This window comes from Leucopleurus acutus (assembly GCF_964270905.1).
Source record: "Leucopleurus acutus genome assembly, chromosome: 14".
Lineage (NCBI taxonomy): Eukaryota > Metazoa > Chordata > Mammalia > Artiodactyla > Delphinidae > Leucopleurus > Leucopleurus acutus.
Genome location: NC_139156.1, coordinates 57,890,630 through 57,898,532, shown reverse-complemented (window position 1 = coordinate 57,898,532; position 7,903 = coordinate 57,890,630).

Genomic DNA, 7,903 nt, shown 5'->3' with positions numbered 1-7,903 from the left:
TGCCATTCCAGGCTGTGGTATTCAGCGTCTGCAGAGAGCTGTCATCCAGTGGAAAGGGCACACCTGGAAATCCAGAGCCTGTGTGGTCTGGGCAGCCACACACATTCCGGGGCTTCGGAAGTCTTGGGGTGGAAGGAAACTTGGCTGTGTGAGGGTTTGTCAACTTGTTAGGAAGTTGAAGTCAACGCTGGCTGCTCTCACACTAGGAGGCTGGCAGTTGTGCTAGCTTACCAGGGGTTTGGAAGAGACATTCCAAGCTAGAAAGCTGTGTCTGCAGATTGGAACGTGTATTTGCAGAGCTTGTCAGGCTCTGCGGGTGGAATATGGGTGAAGAGTTTCCATTGTCCCCGAAGAAATGAATTCATTGAGGAATTGGGCACCATGTGTTCCGTGAGCTGAGTGACCGATACACTCAGGCAGCCTGGGAAGGGAGGTTATATTCGTCCTGCTGGGAGACTGGAGGGAAGGGGGAAAGGGTGGAGTGACTGAGAAATGTGAGTGCAGGTGAGTGATGGGGAGGGAACGTTACTCATTTATGTAACAAATATGTAGCACTTACTGTGTGCTAGGCACTGTTCCAAGTGCTTTGCAATTATTAACTCATTTAATCTTCTTAACAACCCTAAGAAACAGGCACCATGATTATCTCCATTTTGGAGATGAGGAAAACTGTAAATTGAGGATGCTTATAACACATGGTCTAAGTCTTCTGAGAAAAAAAAAAAATTGCCCAGAGGGTAGGGGTTGGGGTGGAGGATGCAGGGTGGGGAGGGGCAGGCCAGGGACTTGAAGAATGTAATAAAGCCCCAGTAGCTTCAAAGACCATTAGGATCCTGTCGAAAAGACCCAGAACACATCTTGAAGAGGCTCCCACTTATCAAAAATGGGACAATTTGAGCATGAATAATAAAAATAACTGCAGTTAGTAGAAACACATCAAACATTTAAATCATAATGATACTGAAAACAATTATTCACTTTTGGAAGATGCTAGAGAGTCAGCTCATTATGAAGACAGGCCAGTGAAAGGAAGGAATCTAGCATTTGTCATTCCTTTTGGATGCAAACTGTACTACTGGATAGATGAGGGAAATTTTCTTTTATAGAAGAACTTCAATAAAGAAGGAAGGAAGCACCATTTTACAACACCCGATGAGCTAATGGATGTAGGCACTGAGCACTGACTGCTGGCAGCATAAGAGACGTCAGACGTTACGGGCCTTCTGATGGAGGAACACACCACCGCTACCACGAAAGGAGCCTCGCCAAAGGAAGACCTGGATCTTTGAACAGAGTCCTCAGAGTCTAGATCTAGCAACCAATTTGCAGGAGATTCAGAAGACAGTTAAATTATACCTCAGGGCCTTATCTTTTGGAAATACGTAGTAAAGTGTTCACAGATGAAATGATATAATGTCTGGGATTTGCTTCAAAAATAATACTATTGGAAAATACAATAATATATTGTGTCGGAGAGAGGAGTATAGGTGGAGGTATGATGAGGCAGGATTTGCCAAGGATGATGGCTGCAAGGTCATACTGTTCCTCTTTGTGTTTGAAATTGTCCATTAAATTTTTTAAAAAAGAACAGGAAAATGCTGAAACCACCGCTCTGGGAAATTTGATTCTCCCAAGTTCACAGGAGGTGAATTAAAGGATCACTGGCTAGCAGTGTTTGTGGGGAAGCCTGGATGTGTGACTTTCTCCTGCAGAATCCTGAGTTGAGGTGTGGGGGGGCCATGGGCTACAGAGGCCACCCTTCTTTGGAGTCTGCCAAAGCATGATCTAAAGACCACCTCCCACAGAATCATCTGGCACTTGCTAAAAATACAGATTCCTGGGTTGCACCCTAGGCCAGAGTGGGGCCTAGGAGTCTGTATTTTAACAAGCTCCCAAGCGAGTCTGTTGCTCACTAAAGTTTGATAATAATTGCCCAAGAATGTGGCTCAAGAGTCAAGGAGCTGGGATAACCCTGGTGGTCCAGTGGTAAAGAATCTGCCTTTCAATGCAGGGGACGCGGGTTCGATCCCTGGTTGGGGAACTAAGATCCCACATACCGCGGGGCAACTAAGCCGCACGCCATGACTACCGAGCTCGTGCACCTCAACTAGAGAGCCCGCGTGCCGCAAACTACAGAGCCCACGCGCCCTGGAGCCTGCGAGCCACACCTAGAGAGAAGCCCACGCGCCTTAACCAAGAGCCCGCATACCTCAATGAAGATCCTGCGTGCCACAACTAAGACCCGACGCAGCCAAAAAAAAAAAGAAAAAAAAGAGTCAAGGAGCTGTTGAGTCAAGAGAAGGGTAGGAAGGGTGCTCAATATGCTTTCCATCTTCTCATTGACGTGCAGACCCAGGTATTTAGCCCAGAGTAAGGGTGTGGAACTGGGACGAGGGAAGGGCTGGACAGCCTTATTCCAAGGCTCCTTGAAGATGCTCTTTCATGTTGTTTTCAGCCTCGGTGTCTGACACATAAGAGGTGCTCAGAAGGTGAATGAGGGGATGGCCTAGTGAATGAACGGAAGGAGTGACTCGGGGTGAACGAGTAAGACTGGGGGGCCTGTGCTAGGGGCTCAGTTGGAGCTGATGAGGCAGGACGGAGCCTTGGGCTAATTTGGAGGCGGGGGAAGGTGAGCGAGGAACAGAGTACAAGATGGACAGTCCCCTGCAGCAGGGACTTGCTCAGACCCGAACTTCACTCTGGGGCCTGGCGGCTGGCATATCCAGTCACCGAAGGAGGTGTTATTTTAAGGGATGGCCTGAAACTTCTGCAGCAGAGCCAGTCCAGACACCTCAGTCTCCTGAGAGTGGCCACGCCCTCCCCGCTGCAGGCCTGAGGCGCCTTGACTTTGAGAAGTCTGGAGTTCTGCCCGTCTGTGGCACCAGCTCTTCTTGTTTCCCAGGGAGTCAAAGCTGGGCACCATTTACCTAAATTTAGAGGTTTGGGCCATTTTGAACCCTGCCTGCCACCAAAGGAGGCTTCAGAAGAAGGGATTTTAGGGAGACACTGGAGTAACTGCATGCTGAACCTTCTGCCCGCCTCCTTGTATTACTGAAGCTGACCTCACCCTTGCGGAGGCTGGTCCTCCTTCATTATACTGTGGAAGGAGCCATCCCCATCTCCGTGCTGAAAGCCTCGGCTGGATTTCCAGACAGAAGAGGAAGTGGTGTGGTCTACCCAGAGCGGCTTGGCACGCAGAGGGAGCTCTGGGATCTATTATCCTCCAGCATGCAGATTGGATGGGGTACGAGAACAAAGCACAGAGCCGTCCAGAAACCACAGACCTGTAATCTTTCCAAATCCTGAAGGCGGCTTGTGTGCATCCCTCTCTGCATGGCTCCCAGATCTTTGAATCTCAGAAAGGCCGGGAGTGTCTGTTTCCCAGATCACAGCCAAAATGGAAGGGGAAGACAAATCTGTTCTGTTTGGTTTCCATAGATTCGACCTAGAGATTAACTGCCAAGGTCTTGATGACACATACAATATCAATCACAGGCTAAATGTCATAATGAGAGCTGGGCAGGTTGTCAAGAGAGGCCTCCAGGTTCCTGTTACAGCTTCATATTTAAAGGTTTGGTCCCAGGAAACCACATGCCAACTTGAAGGCTATATGGCCTATATGTGCAGCAGCAGCCTGCCTCTTCCTCAAAGGATAGCAGACTCAGGGTCCTTCCTGGATGGACCAGGCAGGTAACACAGAGGAGTTAAGTGCATTGGGTGTTAAAGAATAAAACAAACAAGCAAGAACCTAACTATTGGCCTCAGGTAGGAGGCATCAGGGAGTGGTGGGGACTGTGGCAGAGTAGAGAGCAAATGCCCCCACGGAAGGGGGTGGCAGCTTGCCATTCCATGTGGGAATGCAAGCCCAGATGGTCGGATGGTTTTATGAAAAGTCAGAAAGCCAGAGTTTTGTGGGAAATCTGCTGATTTTAAAATTTTAAGTCAGTAGGCAGCTGTAACAGAGGCTATCCTTGTCCTGTCACATTCCTCAGCTGAGATCACTGCGGTATAAGTGGACAGCTCCCTTACACAAAAGGCTTCCTCACACAAGCCCCTGTATTTCCCTGATTGAGGCTGTTTTCTGGTCTTTGTGCTGGTCATGGAGTTACCTGCTTCCTGGAACACCTCACAAACAATTTGTTCCCAAACTCTGGTCTCAGCGTCCACCTTTGAGGGAACCCAAACTAAGATACTGCTAATTTTAAAGCATTTAAAGACACTGTGATAACAGAGAATGCAGGGCCAAGTGTTACTTGACCCATAAGATCTGGAGTGCCATTTTCCTCTGTGAAACAGTGCCCTTGCCTTTGAGGAGCTATATCCAGGAATAATCAAAATAGGGATCCCTATCCTGACTCCATTTCAGACTTTTCAATGGTACAGCTCGTGTTTGGTTAAAGGTTTCCCTTGCCCAGTGAGGAAAGGCTTTAATCTGAATTCAAAAATATAGTTTTGACACCATGATTTGACTTTATATATTAAAAAAAAAACTTATAGAATTTAGGATTAACACATACACACTACTATATATAAAATAGATAACCAACAAGGACCTACTGTATAGCACAGGGAACTGTACTCAATATTTTGTAATAATCTATAAGGGAAAAGAATCTGAAAAAGAAAAAAACAAATATATATATATATATATATTCTTGTATATAACTGAATCACTGTGCTGTACCCCTGAAACTAACACAACATTCTAAATCAACTATACTTCAATTAAGAAAAAAACTAACTTGTATATTTTTGTTCTTGTTTTTAACTAGAAAAAAAAAAAAACAGCAAAAGATCAATACTGTGGGCAGTGGCAGGACTCAGGGAGATTTTTTTCCTGTCTTCTGTTTTGGGATTCTTTTAATAAATAATCCTATTTTATAATAAATAACCATGTCTATATTTTTTTAACTATGCTGGCCAAATAGAACAGTCTGGGCTGGAAGCTGCTTGTGACTTCTCACTCCATCTTACGTGTTCCCAGGACCTGGCTCTTTCCTGGGGCTCCTCTACCTCTCTGTCCCTCTCTCCCCACATTCACTGGCTTGTGGCTCTTCTCTGCTCTCAGAGCCCCAGCAATCACTGAGGACTCAGATCTACACGTCTTATCCTCCCTGAGCTTCGCTTTCTTCTTTAATAAAATGGAGCTGTAACAAGAGAGGTAAAGGCGATTTTAAAAACAAACAAACAAAAACCCAACCTGAATTCTTTTGCTTTCTCAGGTGGAAGATGGGAGAAGCCCAGTGGAGAGATGCATCATTCATTTGAGTGGGAAACTTAAACCCCTAAGTGGACCCCTTGAGCCTGCAGAGACCGGCCGGGTAGCCATGCCCAGGAGTGTGAGCCACAGAACAGGCCTCCTGCTTAACAAAAAAGCACAATTTAAGGATCCTTTTCTTGGGGAAAAGGTAAGTCCTAAAGCGTGATTCAGAAAGTGATGGAGTGAACAGAGAGAGCTAAATTGTTCTGTGCAAGAAACCAAGGGGCGTTCCAAGCCTCTAGAACATCCCCAGAAGGGGTGTGAGGGACCCTGCTGCGGAGTGGCGAAGGGAGGGCTTGGGGCCAGAGACAGCCAGGTGAGAAGCATCCAGGGCACACAGCCACGGGACTCCTGAGAAAAGTGACCCTAATGCCTAACTTTGCGGTGCCCCCGGCAGTGTCAGCCCTCTTTTTGTCACCCCAAACCTTCAGTGAAATTGTTAGGACAGACAGCTGTGTTCGTGGTGGGTTTGAGAAATCAAAGGGGAAGAGGCTTGTGCTGGTAGAGAGAAGAGACCAGAAGTTCATGCAGCAGCGTGGACAGTCTGATTCCGTTCTTATACAAAAATACATGTCACCAAAATATTAACACTGGATCTATGTTTATTTTAGAATGATGAAAAATTATATGCGATTCTTTTTTTTTAAGGAACCATCTTCTCTATAAATCTCTGTGCTGAACATATATTACTTGAGTATATGGAGGGGGAAAAAAGCCTGTGAAAGTTGTATTTGAGAACCGTTCTGGATGTATTAGATGCCCACCCTAAACCTACGGGCTGGGGCACAGGAAGGTGGCCTTCAGGACAAGGCCTAACCAGGTGTTCTTTACATCACATGTGGCACTGAGTGCCCTCCCAGTCAGTGTGAGCTCCCCAAAGGCAGGCCTGTGTCCTCCTTGAGCCCTCTGGTGGCAGAACCAGGCCTAGGTCGTGTCACAAAGTCGTTCTAATCCCTCAGTGCTTCCCAGGAAACCAGAAGGGAGTCAAGTTTTATGGCTCCTGAAATTTATACCATTTCTTTAAGAAAAAGAAAAACAAATAGGTGCAGGGCCTTAGAAGAGGCTGGTGCAAGGGGTTCTGAAGCTTTGGGGTAAATCTACCTCTGAAAGAAGATTCTTTCCCCTTTGAATGGAGGCAGACCTCAGATGAAGAGGCAGCATCCCTCCCCATCCCTTGGGGCTCTTTGACTTGCCTGACCCTGGTCTTGGTTTAGGCTAAGTCAGCCAGCATCAGGGGTGCTCTGGTGGGTCATGAGTGGGCATGGGAAGTGGCCTTGTTTTGTTTGTTTGTTTGACCGTGCCACGTGTGCAGCCTGTGGGATCTTAGTTTCCCAACCAGGGATTGAACCCGAGTTGTCCGCAGTGAAAGCGCAGAGTCCTAACCACTGGACCCAGGAAATTCCCTTGTTGTTTTTTACTTCACCTCAGATGTTCGGCCTGGCCCTGCCTGCCCCCGCATGCCTTCACATCTCTCTGTTCAGCACCAGGGATGGGCTGGGCCAGAGAGGTCTCTGCCTTCTTCAAGTTTTTGGTCTAGTAGAGCAGTTATAATCTAATCTTTTAAAAATGTGTCCTCTTCCTTTGGAGGTATTCTGTATCTGTGGATATCACATATTCACGTTCCTTGATGCGTTGGGCTCATGGGGGAAAGTTAGTGTGTGTTGCATGCATACCACATTTTTTCCATGACACCACCCAAGTTGGGTTTGGAATGTGCCTTGAAAGAAGAAGGAGGGTACAAATGTTATTGTGGTTGGGAAAATTACTCTATTAGAAGAGTAATACCTACTGCCAGGGTACGTGGAGGGGCAGAATTTGGCAGCAGTATACATATATACATATACATATTTTTAATTTACTGCAAGTCATGCTTGTCCTTACTCATCTTAAATCTACAAAAACGATCCCAACTAGGAAATAAAAGTTGTGGGATCTTTAAAAAGTTAAAACCTGGCCGTAAAAACCCTAGGAATTTTTTGTTGCTGTAATTTAATTCCTAATGTATCAGACACAATCCAAGTTTAACAGATACTTTTTTCTTTTGGATTCTGGCAAGTATGTTAATAGGAGGCAATTATGTGAATTAATAGAAAATCCTTTTATTTAAAAAACAGAAATGACTTCATTTAAAGAGGTAATTTAATATTTCTTCTAAGATGGTGTTGATGTCATTAACTTGTTTGATTAACTCTTCAGATGGTTTCAAAATGCTTCGGGGTGGTAATTTATGAACTCCTAATTGATTTTTCCAATCTCAGTCTGGCAGAGTTGGGCCTCCTGGAAACTGTGAGGAGGCTGAATGCTCACATGTGGCTTCCTTCTTAGACAAGGCGGCCGGCCGGGATGGACTTGATCTCTGTGGTCGGCCCAGTGGGGCTGAGGAAGCTCTGGGTCAGGAGACAAGAGGCCATGATGTCTGACCAGGCCAGCTGTGGTGGAAACACTGCAGGCAATTACACAGCTCATGAATTCAGGAACAGATGGCCTTTTAGCCCCGCTCTTTTGAGAATCACTGCCCACTCTGTGTCACCTCAGAACATTAGGCTTCCTTGTGTGGGAGAAAGATGGGGGGGTAGACTGGCGGGGTGCAGCCCTCACCATGGTCTCACCACCTCTCACTTCCTGTCCCCACCACTGTTACTC